The sequence below is a fragment of the Ictidomys tridecemlineatus genome, chromosome 7 (genome assembly GCF_052094955.1).
Source record: "Ictidomys tridecemlineatus isolate mIctTri1 chromosome 7, mIctTri1.hap1, whole genome shotgun sequence".
In the NCBI taxonomy this organism is placed as follows: Eukaryota; Metazoa; Chordata; class Mammalia; order Rodentia; family Sciuridae; genus Ictidomys; species Ictidomys tridecemlineatus.
In genome coordinates this window covers 168,907,418-168,922,818 of record NC_135483.1, presented here as the reverse complement: position 1 = coordinate 168,922,818, position 15,401 = coordinate 168,907,418, and the positions used below count along the sequence as shown (strand labels likewise).

The 15,401-nt window shown below is 35.0% G+C and overlaps 1 protein-coding gene and 1 long non-coding RNA gene across 4 annotated transcripts in view; one reads left to right on the top strand and one right to left on the bottom strand.

The window, feature by feature from the left end:
- Positions 1-13,504, top strand: part of LOC120893101 (uncharacterized) — an 83,430-nt gene extending 69,926 nt beyond the window's left edge. The window contains exons 2-4 of one of the 2 annotated variants that reach the window (XR_013424262.1): positions 63-176; positions 869-937; positions 12,111-13,504. This is a non-coding gene — a long non-coding RNA (uncharacterized LOC120893101). Of the gene's footprint in view, positions 1-62; positions 177-868; positions 938-5,380; positions 5,544-12,110 lie in introns of those variants that run through there. The other variant, XR_005738085.2, reaches the window with a different exon arrangement.
- Positions 1-15,401, bottom strand: part of Pard3b (par-3 family cell polarity regulator beta) — a 978,588-nt gene that overhangs the window by 663,048 nt on the left and 300,139 nt on the right. The gene's annotated exons all lie outside the window — the stretch shown is intronic.

The window sequence follows — 15,401 nt, the reverse complement described above, 5'->3', positions numbered from 1 at the left end:
TAGAGATTGCCTGGTATGTTCTTTATGTCATCACAACTCATCATTTAAATATATTTCCACAGTGACCAACAATCTAATGGAAGATCAGTGGTCCACCATGCAAGAAGACTCTCTGGAAAGGAGCACAGGGAATTCAAGAGATATTGCAGGCTAGATGGCCGAATATACAGGAACAGGTGAATTAAACTTAAGTTCCCTAGAAAATAAGGAGTGGGGGAGGACATTTCCTTTAAAGACATTCATAGGTGACCATGGTAAGAACAAATAAAAGAGCCATTATTGACACAAGTTAAAAACATCTAGCTACTCAAAAGGTATAACTGGATCCATATTTAAATCTCAAGCATAGAATTTAAATCCTAACATCATGGATGAAGAATATTGATCAATTAATTTAAAGAACCACTCGGAACATTCCTTAAAATTCCAACAGGTATTAGTGGAACCATTCTATGTACAATATTAACTGATTGCTTCAAGGAAACAAAAAGTAATCTGAAACACAGATTCTGAATTGAAATCAAAAGATAAGATATGGTTCCTATATTTTGTTACTGCTGTTTATTTAGTAGTTTTTATTGTGGCAAAATGTCTGTAACATAAAACCTACCTTTTCAAGTCCTCTTAAGTGTGCAATCCAATGGCACTAAGTGCATCTACAATGTTCTTTGGCTGCCAGTACAATGTATTTCCAGAACCTTCCAGTCATTCCAAAACCTGGTTGATGGTTTTTAGTTAAATTTTTCATTTAGTCCTTCATTATCTACAGAAACCTTTCAATTGTTGATTCAACCAAGGTCTATCAGATATTTTAGGGGCTTTATTACTTTAAAGGCATGTCAGAAGAGGTCTTTTGTTCTCTGCTCAGGGTTGCACCTTGATCCACTACCACAACATTCCAATTACCAGTCAGAAAGACATGAGCAATGTTCTCTTGGTAAGTCTCTGGAATGCTTCTTTAATTCTTAATCAAGAATTAATTCTTAGTTCTTCCCTGAATTAACTTGGTCCTTTTGAGGTGACACAATCACCAAAAATCAGAATCTTAACAAGGCTTCCCTATGGTGATGGAACTATTTTGTATCTTAACTGTATCAATAGCAATATCCTGGTTATGATATTGTTCAAACTGGGCAAAGAGAACACAGAATCTTGCTCTATTATTTCTTAGATTATCTCACCATTTAAAAATTTAAATTAAAAGGAAACAAATTGGAGATTTAGTGTACAGCCCCGTTGGCTTTTTCTATTTTTAATCATCTCTTTGATTCTTCCAAATACTTAAAGTATGATGCCTGAAAGTTTAATGGTCTACATTTATCATGGTCTATAGACTGGAATATATAAAGTACATTTATGTAACTATTTACCAAGTCTTAATCTTCTAAAATTTTAACTCAGGGTAATTTTACTGAGGTCTGAATTAGAAATTACTTATAAAAACCCAAATATTCCCGTTGCTTATGGATCCAAAAATTCTGATATGTCTAAGAACATCTGTCTGAATACAAGGCCTAGAGAACTAAAATATAAATACATTTGTGAAGACATTAAAATTTTAGGCTTAAGTATTTTTAAAATAGACCAATGACAAAAAAAACTTTTTAAAATAATGTGTCATTGTACACATGATAACAATGCCAATATGCAATTAATTACCTTAAATTAGTTTTTACTTATTGAATTTTTTTTGAATCTTCTCTTCCCTACATGTGCAATTAACTACAAAAATAGAGGTATATCTTGTTGTCCGTTGTGCATTAGTTTCAGGACCTTCCATAGATTTAAAAATTTATGAATAATCATGTTCTTTATGAAAAATTGTATAATATTTTCACAGAACCCAGGCACATCCTTACCAAGAACTTCCTCATCCCTATGTAACCTATAATGTATAATACAATGTAAACACTATGTAAATAGTTCTTTTATTGTATTGTTTAGGAAATAGTGACAAGGAAAAATCTGTATATATTCAGTACAGACAAAAATACTTTAAAATATATTTTCCATGTGTGGTTGGTTGAATTCACAGGCATGGAACTCACGTATACGAGTACTGACTGTACTCATTTTGATGTGTTGGAAAGCATATGCATACCAGGCAGCAATTTTTACATTAGACAAAAGTTCAAAGCTTATGACAAAAGTTCTAATTTTATGATCTTCAACAATTAGGCTCTGCTTTGGTCTCAGATACTGAAAATAACAAGGATGTTAACACTGGTTAAAGCATTAGAAAGCCTTTATTTAGTGTACTGGACTTTGTAGAAGGAGATTTTTCAACTCTCCTCTTAATTAATTAGTAATTAATAGGACTGTAGTGTTTTACATATGTTCACAGTAATGGCCTCTCAAATTGTATTGTCATAATAAGTCTTTCTAACAAGATACATGCATTAACAATAAAAATAATATTGATGATGATTTCTATTAGTAACATTTGTTAAGCTCTTGAAATATGCCAAGAAATGCATAAAATGACATATACATGTTTTCAACTTGTCCTCTTGAATCTCTATGGTATGGTAGTTTCCAAATGCTATCTCTGTTTAGATGGATGGAATGAGCATATCCATTGGAATACCTGTTCTGTTCTAGTCCAGATGGGTTACCTCAGCCTTGAGAGGCAACTCACTGATACACAGTCTTGATTAACATCCCAAGATGGAACAGCATGGAGACCAAGACCTTCCTTTGCTTTACTGCGTATTCAATGTCAGTCCTTTACTAACATCTAATTCACCCTCCTTCAAAAAGCCTAACCTCTAGTTATCTCATTTACTCATCATCAGAGGTAGAGCCACATATAATAATACTACCTAGCATTTGCAGAATCCTATTTCACAGAAGAAACATGCTCCAAGAATAGTGTCAAAGGTCATGCCACAGAAAAGTGATTTAAACACAGCCTGAGTGGAGTCCTGTGCATGGCAGAACCGAAGTGCTTCTTGTTGAAAAGAGTCATAAAGAGTTATCTGTGTTCAGATTTTACTTAAGGGGAATATTTACCACAGAGTTAAATCAATAGTACTGTTCTATGTGGACTGTTTACCTTTACAGATTCTGTTTACAAAAAAATAAAAGAAGGCAGTGTTTTGTGATGGATCCTGTAAACTTAAGAAATACATCCATTAGTTTATTTCTAACTCCGTTCTTACTGCTTGCTTTTATGTATATGTTCTTCTAATTATTACAGTAAAAATAATTGTCAGAAGTTTAAATGAAAATGCCAATTTATGTTTACAAAAAATCTGATTGAGAATTAAATATTCTGAAGATAAAGCACATTGCAGCAAAGTTACCATTAGTTCTTTTCTCTTGCAATTCACTAAATTTGAATAAGTTTATTTGCATATAACAGTAAATTTTATCAAAGAATTTAATGCAAGAACAATATATTTTCTTGGCTAATTATTACAAAAATAGGATATAGTATGAATGTATACTGAACATGTAAATTTTAAAATCTCAATGATATGTAACAATACATGATAGATTAAAAAGAATAACTGGCTGGATTATAAAATCTTTTTGTGAATTATGTTAAATTATGAGTTATGCAAATCTGTAACAACACATGGCTATAATTATATGATAAGAATTTTTTTTAGGTTTCTTAAAAAGCTTTTGGTTCAAAATTGCAAGATATTTCAAATTAGGCTTTAAAAAATGGTTAATTATGCAGCTTGAGAGAGAAAAGTAACAACTTTAATAAAATAACCTAGCACCTCCTAGTCTAAATTTTTTTCTCTAAGTAAATTTCTTTCCAAGCACGCACTTTAATTTTTCCAACATAAATGCATGTCTGTAAATCCTCTCCTTCATATTGCTCTTCATACACCTGATTCATTTAAAAAATTATATCCTTAATTGTTTATGTTCCAAAAACTATTTAATCCAAATATTTAATACTAGTCTTCCATGTAAAGAAATAAATCCCATTTTCCTTTAAAAATAAACTTATTTCTCCAAGTTGATTCTTTTTGATAATCCCTCTTTTTATAAGCCAAAGACATCCTTTTATTGCTAAAGGCACTATTTGTATTATCTTAGTTCCTTTTATCTATGTGCTCTATAAGTACATTTTATAATTTTACAAACTGAACAAATAAACCATAGAAATCTAATTTTCATGATATACACTCAACCTCAAATTATCCTTCAAATATTTGAGAATTGAATTATACAGTGTTTATTTCATTCTTTCATTATTAGATGCAAAATATGTGCATTGAGCAGTTATAATGTAGTAGAAACTTGCAGTTTACTATAATAATGTCTCAGAGAACCACAGAATTATAACCTAAGGAGCATTTTGTCCATTTCCTCTTTTTAATGTTGAGAAAGCTACAGCAAGAATGTTGACTTGCCCAACAATAGAAAGTAAAAAATAGAAATATAAAAATGCTCTGACTATAATATGACTCTAGGCATATTTCTTTAATATTCCTAAAAAAGTGAGTTTCAACATATTCTAACCCTTCTTTGCACTTATTTCTCTGTTTTTCCTCACCTCAAAACTATTGTTTAAAGAAAATGTCTGTATAACATACAACCTTGCAAAAATGCAATTCCATTACTACAATTTCAACAGAATCAAGTAGAATACACACATTCCTTTCAAAGGACACCATTAATCTCTGAGTACCAACATGTATAATTCATCAAAATACTCTAAATGCCCTTTAAGTCACCCAAAACTTTATAAATGTTATAAATAACATTAAACCCATTTCAAGTTTTACTGCAAAATACAGAGTTAAGTTGGGAACATTTTTTTTAACTAAAATAGTTTAATACCTTACTTTTGAGGGTTACAGTCATTTTCTATTTGAAAAATCTGTATTTATGCAATCACAAATGCAATTAACTAATTACTATAATTTCTCATTTGCATCTATTGTTTTATATTCAAAATAAATGATTTAATAAAAATATTCTCTTTTACTTGTGGCAATAGCTCTTTTCTATCTATTAGGGACAGTCTCAAGAAATTCTTAACATGCATAGCTGTTAAATTCTTTTGATGTGGCTACCCTTGATTGAGATGTGCTATGTGCAAAATATATGTGGATTTTCAAGATTTAGTATAAAAATAGAATATAAATTATCTCAATTATTTTTATATTGGTTACATACTAAAGTCATATTTTTGTACATATTGAGTTAAATAAAATATATTGTTAAAATGAAATATATTATTAAATATAAATACATTACATTTAATGTAGCCACTAGAAAATTTAAAGTTATATATATGGCTTACACACTGTTTCTTTTAGACAGCTCAGAGAATCTTTAAGTACTTATATTTATTATCATTCAAACAACATTGATTTAATTACTTGGTGTTATTTTGTAAAAATCTCTCCTTTAGGTGAAAGACCTCTACAATGAAAACTATAGAACATTTAAGAAATTGAAGACCTAAGAAAATGGAAAGACCTTCCATCTGTTCTTAGATAGGCAGATTTAATACTGTATAAATGACCACATTACCAAAAGAACCATAAAGATTGGATAAAATTCTCATCAAAATATCACTGACATTATTCATAGAACTAGTGAAAATAAACCTAAAATTCACCTGGAGTAATAAAAGACCCAGAATTGCTAAAGCAATACTGGGCAGGAAGAGTGATACTGGAGGCATGACAAAATCTGATGTCAAATTATAACACAGAGATATCCTAACAAAAACAGCATGGTATTGGCACCAAAATAGACAGGAAGATCAGTGGAATAGAACAGAAGACACAGAAAAACCCACATACTTACAGTCATCTGATACTTGACAAAGGAGCCAAAAAAAAAGTATATTGAAGAAAAGAGAGCCTTTTAAATAAATGGTACTGGAAAAACTAAGTATCCATATGTAAAAGAATCAAACTTGAATCCCCTTCATTTTGCATCAAATATTTGAGAATTAAATCAGTAACTCTGCAACTGCTAGAATAAAACAAAGGGTCAACACTTCAACATATTGGTGCTGGCACCGACTTTCTTAACAAGACCCCCTAGGGCTCAAAAAAATAAACCAAAATTAATAAGTGGAATAGCATCAAATTAAAAAGCTTCTTCACAACAAAGGAAACCATTAAGAGTATGCAGAAAGCCTACAGAATGGGAGAAAATCTTTGCCAGCGACTCCTGAATAAAAACCAGAATATATAAGGAACTCAAAAAGCTTAATACCAACCAAACAAAAAATTATCCTTCAAATATTTGAGAATTGAGTTATACAGTGTTTATTTCATTCTTTCATTATTAGATGCAAAATATATGCATTGAGCAGTTATAATGTAGTAGAAACTTGCAGTTTACTATAATAATATCTCAGAGAACCACAGAATTATAACCTAAGGAGCATTTTGTCCATTTCCTCTTTTTAATGTTGAGAAAGCTAGAGCAAGAATGTTGACTTGCCCAACAATAGAAAGTAAAAAATAGAAAAATAAAAATGCTCTGACTATAATATGACAAACAAAAAACCAAATAGTCTAATCAATAAATGGCCAAAAGAACTGAACAGACATTTCTCAAAAGAAGAAACACAAATGGCCAATAAATATATGAAAAAAATGTACAACATCTCTAGCAATTTGGGAAATGCACATCAAAATTACATTGATTTCATCTCATTCTAGTCAGAATGGCAATTATCAAGAATACAAATAATAAATGCTGTCAAGAATGCAGAGGAAAAGATACACTTACACATTTTAGGCAGGAATGCAAATTAGTACAACCACTCTGGAAAGTAGTACAAAGATCACTCAAAAACCTATAAATGAAACCACCACATAACTCAGCTATCCTACTCCCTAGTAATAATACAAAAGAACTAAAATCAGCACACTATGGTGACACAGTCACATTGAGTTTAGAGCAGTTGCAATTCACAATAGCCAAGTTATGGAACCAGCCCAGGTTTCCATCAATAGAAGAATGGATTAAAAAGAAAATTGTGGTAGATATACAAAGTGGAGTTTTACTTGGATGTAATAAAGAATAAAATTAAAGCATTTTCCAGTCAATAAATGGAACTAGAGAACATCATGCTAAGTGAAATAAGCCAGACTCAGAAAACTAAGGGTTGAATTTTTTGTCTTCTATGTGGAAGATAGAGAAAAGTAAGGGGGAAGCGGGGGATGGGGACGATACCAAAAGATAGAAGGAAGATAAGTGGACTAGAAGACAGTGGGAAGGAGGAAGGACAAGAAAGAAAATAGGGAATGAATTTGACAAAAATTATACTATGAGCATGTATAAATGAGCATGTATAAATATAGTATGTTAGATTCTACCTTCATATATATCTATAAAGCACCAGTTAAAAATATTTAAATAAATGAGTGGAAGTAAGACCAGTAAAGCAGAGGAAGGAAAATGAGAGAAATGAGGAAGGGAGGGAAAGGGAGCCCAGCTATAATGTCCAACTACAATGTACGTATAAAAGCATAAACAAATCTATCCTTTGGCTCCATATTACCCTCCAAGTATTTTCCCATTTCTCTATTCATTTTTTTTTTCAAAAATCCTTTAAAAAGCTGACTGTACTTGCCTCCACTTTGGTGTTCACCATTTCAGTGAAACAGCAGTCCTGGGGGTGACCAATAATCTCTCAGCTGTCACATGCCATTGCCACTGCTCAGCCTGCCTCTTACACTCTTCAACTTTCCTTTCTTCTTGAAACCCTTTCTTGTTTGACTGCCGAGATGCCATTCTCTTCTGGTTTTCTTGTGCCAGTTCCTTCACTTTCCCACCATGTCTCTGACAAGCCCACCCATACTTTCTCCCTAAGTATTCTCATTTAGCCTGGTGATTTAAAACACCTGTCAGGGCTGAGGTTGTGGCTCAGTGGTAGAGTGCTTGCCCGCCTAGCACGTAAGAGTCACTGGCTGCAATTCTCAGCACTGCATATAAATGAATAAAAATAAAGTTTCATTGACAACTAAAAAATAGTTTTAAAAACATGTCTATGCTGAAACACCCTAATTTATTTCTCAATATGGACCTTTCTCTAAGCTCCATTCTTTTATAAATATGTGCCAAAAAACCTTTTTTGCCTAGATGTATGATATTTCTCTCTGACTTAACATATTACAGTATCAAACTGACTCCCTTTTCCCAGCCCAGATTCCTCAGTATTCCTCAGGATATAGTTCAGAGAAGAATGTGGCTGGTTTTCAACGAGACTTCAGTAACCTCTTACCGCAGTGTGGCAAGCATCTCTTAATAAAGCAATATTAGAATCTGTCCAGTGAAAATGTTTGCTACAGTCTTTCTTGTGTTACAGAGACAAAACTCTTAGAATGTTCTCTTCTTCTCTTTCTCATTTCCTCACACAAAATCCAGTATTAAATCCTTTTAGGGCTTTCTTCCAATATGTCTAGAACTGCCTTCCCCCCCACATAGTCCATGTCAGCCACAGAAGGTCCCATGCTGTTGCTGCAAAGGCCCAAACATGTTCCATCCTGCAAGTCTTTGCTCTCATCCCCATGTCACTCGACTTACCTCATGGCATTACCATGTGAGCTGGCATATTCCACCTTGCCCTGAATTGTCTGGCTCTTCGTATTGACTTATCACCAACTGTTTCTAGGATTGTGATAGAATTCATTCTCTCTCTTCTAAATACAAGCTTCTTGAGGTACTCAATATATATATATTAAATAAATAAATGAGCAATAAATGCTAAGAATTCCACTGGTTGTCACATGCAGAGACATGGATAATTATTTATCACTGCCTTTCAGGAATCCTCATTCCAAGGTGAACTGACTGGGACATGTAAATAGAAGCCACGTGCATCACTCTAGAAGAGTTCAGAGCATGCTCCTAACACCAAGGCCAGGGGGTTGGTGAATGCAGTAAAAGTGTCCAAAGGGGAAGATCTGGAGCTGAGTGCTGACGGGGATTGGTAGCTCTCAAGGTGATCAGAGTAAAGGGAAACACTGCACATAAAAGGAAACAGCACACTTGGTGACCTTGGAGGATGAATAACAGTGAATTTTAGAAATAAGCAACTGTGTTTGGCTCTGGTAATATTTTTCTATGTAGAAAGGGGATATATGGGAGAGGAAGGTAGGAGAGAGAAAATGCCAGGAGTGCCATAGAAAAAGTAAATAGATATAGTACTCATGCATGGGTGTGCAACATGGACAGGTGCATAAGAATGTATGGGCTACATGTGTGCATATGCACACACACACACAATACACATGATGGTAGAACTCTCAGTTGCACATATCAGTTCTTGTACTTTTACCATCTATTTTCTATTGCTGGACATTTGAATCCCAATTAAAAAAATTAGCAGTCCACAAAACTGTAAAAACATGAAATGGTAAAAACTCTAACCTCTAAGTATATTTTTTTCTGAAAAAGAAATAAAAGGAAGAGCCCGATTTCCACTTTTTTCACAAAAAGTGTTTGTAGAAATATGTAGATGTCAGAATAAACAGCTGGTGTCAAAGCCTGGTCTTTTTCTAGGAATTTCCTCTCTTTTCTGTATCCCAGGCAAAGGGTTCAATCAATTTACACAAAATGTTCTTTGGCAGAGAGTCCCTTCTGTTCATCACAGGCTGCCAAAAGCCAGCTCTCAAATGGTGGCTGGCTGATTCTTCCTTCACCTGCAAAATCCAGATCAATAAGTGATCTTTAGCAAAAAAAAAAAAAAAAAAAAAAAAAAATTAATCTAAGTGAAAACGGACAAGATAGGTAAATATTAAGCTTGATTACATGGTGTGAATGGAAAGAGGGCAAGTCACACAAAACTCCAACAGGCCTTTTAAAATATAGGATGTATTATAATAATAAAGTAACCTGAGGATATAGTTCAGAGAAGAATGTGGCTGGTTTTCAATGAGACTGCAGTAACCTCTTACTGCAGTATGGCAAGCATCTCTTAATAAAGTAATATTAGAATCTGTCCAGTGAAAATATTTGCGTTACTTGGAACACTGATTAAAACATTTTGTGCGGGATCCAGCACAGGAGTGCCATATACTATGCAAGACCCACTGTGGTACTTGGCAGAAAATAAATCATCGAGCTCTAAAATCTGCTGTGGTTGCTGTCTTCGTTACAGAGACCTTGTGTGAAGCATACAAAAAACATCTATAATGTGTAAAGCACCTGGATGGCTGCACTATTAAACATCAATACAATCTGTGTTCATATCATCTCCATGCTAATCAGATCGATTACTACTGATATACTGCCTTGTCACAGTATCACAATGCTAATCAAACAAATGGAGCTATGGGAAGATGATTCGGTAATATAGGTATTTAATAGCACACTGTAATAAAAGAAAAAAAGACTCAACAGAAAACCCACAAGGTATAGCTGTGTCATGGGCAGGCTGATTCCTTGTCAAGTCCTGGGTGGTGCTGCTGTAATTTTGTCAGGAGCCATTAAAAGGGGGAATATAATACAGTCTGATGCCATAAAATGGACTTGAAAGGGAAATGAGATTACTGCTGCTGCTTAACATGGAAGAGGTAATTAGCTGCACAGGTAATTAGATACAGATTCCTAGAATATCCTGATGGAGGCAGTGGATGATGGCAAGAGATATTATCTCTTGCCTGTTGAAAAGGATCAATGTCACAGTTGTTTTAGATACAAAACAACATTCACATTGAAAACAATATCCTCCAGACAGCAAAGATGCTGGAGTAGCTGCAGTAAAACCTGCTACCACTTAATAAAAATGAACGAGGGAGGATGGGAGGGGCAGCGGGGCAAGCAGGGACATCCCTGTCTCCCTACAGCTAGCCAGCCTTAGGCCACGTGTATATCTGTCTTAAGTGTCACTTTGGACACTCTGGGTTGAGCATGTCCCTGGCCTTTTTCAGCTAGTTTTGTTTGCAGCAAAATACACAAAACTATTGATGGGAGGTAGTGGGGTGGGGGGGTGGAATCAATGCCAGTACTCAAATCACGAAAAATCCATTAACATACATTTCCTTTAAATAATGACCCAATAAATTTAATGTATGTCTAATGTACACACATTTTGTCCAGAAGTACATATTTCATCAATGGAGATACTGTGAGCCTTGGACATGAAAACAAATTAAACTTCTTGACTGAGTAATGAGATTTATTTCCTCTTACTATTAGGAAAGCAAAAGAGCACCCTAAACCACCATCCTGGTCCATATGGTGCCAACTTCCCTTTATTTATTCAATAAATATTTGAGAAATACCCACTACAGATGCAGATTTCAACCAAAGCACACATTCATGCACATACTTGGGCCACCAAACCAAGACCTGGCACTAGACTGCCAACTGAGAGTCAAAAGGATTGAAGCATGCTGAGTGCTGCCCTGTGGCACATGGGGGAAAAAACACTGCAGATTCAGTAAACCCTGCATTCTATGACACTAAAGCAGACAGACCTAGAGAACACACATCAAAAATTACATAAAACTTTCAAAAAAAAAAAGAGAAAAAATAAAAACTACAGTTTGTCACTTTTTAAAAAGAAAAACTACATCATATAATTCAGAGGGTTTTAGAATCAGCATTTTGGGTTAATGGGTTAGAGTGCTCTCCCATAGAATGCCTATTAGAAAACCAGTTTGTTACTTCAGTGAGAAAAGACTCTCACCTGTGTTATTCTGGAAGAGTCCCAACATCTTCCAGTTTCTGGAATCAGTGGTGAACTGGATGGGGGAAAAAAGAAAAAAATATTCTGATACTTTGAATGGCCATGGGAGGAATGTCTGGCCCAGCCAACAGGCTGCTGGGAATCGCCTGACATCATGAACTTTGGGCAACAAATATTCATAATTCTGTCTAAATGTTCATAATATTCTCTTTTTTATCATATTTCTTCTCAGGATGGCAGAATGATACCTCCATCTTTCTGGCTTCAAACAGTTCCTTTGACAGGGGAGGTCTTTACGGATACTATGCAAAGAGTCCCCATGCCTTGCTTGGTGTAATGCTGCGGTTGTTCTTGTTATACAGTTCCTATTCCTCATGAAAGAAGCGAACATCAGCATCCCTTTCACATAAGGTAGAAATCAGAGAACTGCCTTCCTTGTAACAAGGCATTTTCTAAAAACCCTTGTGTCTCTACTTCCTAGGACTGTAAGGAGAGTCGAGGTGATGAAGAAGCAGAAGAGAAGACCTTGAAAAGAAACCAAGCCTCACTGATGGAAAGGATGTGAAGCAAGGGGTTTGGTGTGCTCAGATCTAGAATAGAATGACCCTGAAGGACGAAGGGGTCTAGGAAGCCAATAAAAGAGCAGCATGGTTTGCTCAGGGTTTCACTAGAATGCAGGATCATCATTGCATGCACAAGCATTGACCTCTGAGAGTCTAGTGATACTTTAATAAACATTCATCCCACCCTGTCATTGGCATATAGTACTCCTCTAATGGCTGTATCTGGGGTATAAAAAAAGAATCTATTGAAAGTATCATCTGTTAATTGTTTGGTTTATAAAATCCACTGATCTTAGTGTCTCACAAAACTTCTGGCTATTCTCTTCTGCACTGCCTATTGTTTTTCTTTGTATTCTACTGTTTACTCAAAATATTATATTGTCATGACCAATGGATTTTTCTTAGATCTCATCTTCTTGACTCCTCTACACCTTCTGACTTATGTTCTTGATACTAACTTCAAGACCCTATGCATTCCCTACATTTGTGAAACATGGTTTCCTCTGGTTCTTCCTCTCTCCTTTTCAAGTACATCTTGGTCCATTGCACTTCTCACTCTGCATCATCATCCCTCACCCAGCCATCCAAACTCTTCTATTGGGACCGCTTCAAGACTAGTATTCTCAACCTTATTGTTGAATCTCATTAAACATTCACACATGCTCATCAGTATTTCCATGATGTCCAGGAAAGCATGGATTTTTTCCAACACTTCTAAATCCCTCTTCTCCCTGAAAAACCAGTGCTTGTTCCTGTTATTTCACTTTTGCCCTTTTGACTCCAACCTCCTCCCAACTCTGCTGCTTCCCCACACTCTAACGTCCACCTACCTGCCTGCCCTTCTCTTACCACCTCTCCTTGTTTGGAACACAGGGACCCAAAGTGCTTAGGAATGCTCACATATTCCCCAAAACTGGACTCAAATTTCTCCTCCCCTCTAAAGACTTTTCTGGCTACTCAAATGCACAGAGAGCTCTTCACTGTTAACTTATAGAATCCAGTGTCCATCAATGTTCAGGCCTACAACATCCACCATCTTATCTGATATTACTGGGTTGCTCTACATTGCTGCTTGCCTTTTCATGTGTTTTTATTTTAAGTCTTCAGTTACACTCTGTTCTGCTCCAAGGCAAGGATGGCTTTAAATCTGCTACAATGCCCAAAGGACATAAAATGGAGCCCTGTATAAAATAGTGCTCTATTAATATTGTTAAAGAAAATAGCATTCCCACATGCAGCAATTTAGCCTTCCTTTGATTTATAGAGTAGTTTACCACCATTCTAAAATAAATTAATTTTACTTTTAATGTGATTTAATTTTTGAGTGTTTTGCTTTTAAAACTTGCTCTAACTAGCCAACATGCAGAAGATAGATCCCAAAAGTGGTTGGGCTACAGTTTAGATGAACAGCCATCACCCATTTCCCTGTGCAAATGACAGACAAACAAAGGCTTCAGCTTCACTAATATTCCACTAATGCTTTTTAAATAAAGATGTATGCAGGCAGTGAGAGACCCAGCTTCTGAAATAGGCTTAAATAAAAATAATCACATTGTTTTAGGATAGAAGATTGTGTTTAATTGGTAATTTGTGGGTTCTAAGATGGAAACACACTACTGTGGATTCTAATGCTCTGTTAATAAATGAATTACAGTAATATAATCCAATTACTATTCATCTCAATTGAAAAGATAACTTTCCCTAAACAAAACCAAAGGAACCAAAGAGATTCAGTTTACCTATTCTTGAACAGATGGAACTGAAAACTGATTTTAAAAAATAATGCCAAGCTGCCTCAATGGGTTTGCTACATAAAAAGCTCAGTGCAATGATACATACCCTGTGGGCCTTTGGAAAATATCTCAACTGCCTGCCAGACACTAGTAGTGACTGCTAGGCAGTCACAGTCATTAGGCTAAAGCCTCATCTAAAAAAAAAATGCCTTTGTTTGACACCCTGATGTTAAACAGACCAACTGTCTTACCATCCCTCAAAGGACAAGAATCCCCCAGTGTCTCATCTCCAGATTGTTTTCAGTCCATAGAAGACATTTTTACTCTTTAGCTGCCCCAGCTAGTCCAAAATTAATCAAATATTTTTTATGAGGCTTATTTAGCACTGAATTGATATTATTGATTATGTTTATTTGCATGGTTTCAAATGTTGTATAGACATCAATCTCCAATATTTTTAATTTATGTATCCTGCACCTCTGTAGCAGACCCAAGCAGGCCCTTCTTAATAATACTGTTTTTTTTCCTTTGTTAAAAAAAAACTAGTATCAGTCTAAAGAACATTAATCAGAACTGTCAAGTGTGACAGAAGTACACAGGCTAAAGAATAACTCATAAAACATGAAGACCCAAAGCACTGGCAAGCAGCACCAGGATTTCTCTAAATAAGATCTCATAGCATTTCCAATTTTTACTGGAGATACTGGTACCAGAGCAATGGTGACAGTTCTCTTGATGTTTCACAATTGGGGTCAAATGCTTGTGCTGTGATGGATGGCATGATTTATGATGGGAACTCATAAAAACAGGTTAGGAACACAAGGTGATTTTTAACTCTGGTTTATGGAAAAGCATAAGGATATGACTCTTCTCCTTATACCGTCTGGGAAGATGGAACCCAGGAAAGACTCATTCGATGCCTGAATCTTGTCTTCTTTGATAGTTGGCTCAGCTTGGCAAATGTTTTATGGGTATTATAAAGAAAATTACAAGCTTACAAATAATTTAAGTGATTGTTTGATTAAGTATCAAAATTGTGGACAGAAGAAAGTTAAGGAAAACTGAGCTCGCAATTCAGCTTTTCTCTGCAGGTAGCCAAGAACATGCTAATACCACTTGGAAAATGAGGATGGGAGCAGAGAATTTGTGCTGGTGATGATTATCCTGCTGAGAAGCTGTTTCAACACACAGCAGACAGTTCAGAGGAGCAATGTGGGGCTCATTCAGCATCCCTTCCACAAACATTTATTGAGAAACCACCAAGTATGGTCAACTCTCCCTGGAATATGAAACTAGAGTCCATGACTATTTGAGGTTTTTCACAATTTAATTTTGAAATCAGACACATATGCAAGAAACTAAGAGTATGATACATGTTGTAATATATACTCTACAATTAATAATAAGGTTCAACAAACTGTTTCCAACCTCTCCATGCTTTTTATTAATAGCCAATCTTTAAGTAGCACAAGCCCA